The sequence below is a fragment of the Austrofundulus limnaeus genome, unplaced genomic scaffold (genome assembly GCF_001266775.1).
Source record: "Austrofundulus limnaeus strain Quisiro unplaced genomic scaffold, Austrofundulus_limnaeus-1.0 Scaffold2259, whole genome shotgun sequence".
In the NCBI taxonomy this organism is placed as follows: Eukaryota; Metazoa; Chordata; class Actinopteri; order Cyprinodontiformes; family Rivulidae; genus Austrofundulus; species Austrofundulus limnaeus.
The window spans coordinates 1561-2711 of record NW_013954661.1 but is presented as its reverse complement, the minus strand read 5'-3'; positions in this window follow the sequence as shown (position 1 = coordinate 2711).

Genomic DNA, 1151 nt, shown 5'->3' with positions numbered 1-1151 from the left:
AACACCTGAGTAACACCTGAGAGACATATGAGAGACACCTGAGAAACACCTGAGTAACACCTGAGAAACACCTGAGTAACACATGAGAAACACCTGAGTAACACCTGAGAAACACCTGAGAACCACCTGAGAAACACCTGAGAAACACATGAGGAGCATCTGAATGACATAAAGAACACCTGGATCCGGGGGGTCTGTAGCTGAACCTAGAGAGTCTGGATGTGGGTCTGGGGGATCTGGATGTGGGTCTGGAGGGTTTGGATGTGGGTCTGGAGGGTTTGGATGTGGGTCTGGGGGGTCTGGATGTTGGTCTGAGGGGTCTGGATGTGGGTCTGGGAGGTCTGGATGTGGGTCTGGAGGGTCTGGAGGGTCTGGATGTGGGTCTGGGGTGTCTGGATGTCGGTCTAAGGGGTCTGGATGTGGGTCTGGGGGGTCTGGATGTGGGTCTGGGGGTCTGGATGTGGGTCTGGAGGGTCTGGATGTGGGTCTGGAGGGTCTGGGGTGTTTGGATGTGGGTCTGGAGGGTCTGGATGTTGGTCTGTGGGGTCTGGATGTGGGTCTGGGGTGTCTGGATGTTGGTCTGAGGGGTCTGGATGTGGGTCTGGGGGGTCTGTATGTGGGTCTGGAGGGTCTGGGGTGTCTGGATGTGGGTCTGGGGGGTCTGGATGGTCTGAATGTGGGTCTGGAGGGTCTGGGGTGTCTGGATGTTGGTCTGAGGGGTCTGGATGTGGGTCTGGGGGTCTGTATGTGGGTCTGGAGGGTCTGGGGTGTCTAGATGTGGGTCTGGGGTGTCTGGATGGTCTGAATGTGGGTCTGGAGGGTCTGGGGTGTCTGGATGTGGGTCTGAGGGGTCTGGACGTGGGTCTGGGGTGTCTGGATGTGGGTCTGAGGGGTCTGGACGTGGGTCTGGAGGGTCTGGGGGTCTGGACGTGGGTCTGGAGGGTCTGGACGTGGATCTGGAGGGTCTGGGGTGTCTGGATGTGGGTGTGGAGGGTCTGGATGTGGGCTCTGCAGCAGCTGATGGTTTCGGTCCTCTGAAGGAGGCTGTGTGCTGAGCTCTGCAGAGTTGACCTCAGAGTCTGAATAATTCATACTAACCTCAGGAGGGTGTGTGTGTGTGTGTGTGTGTGTGTGTGTGTGTGTGTGTGTGT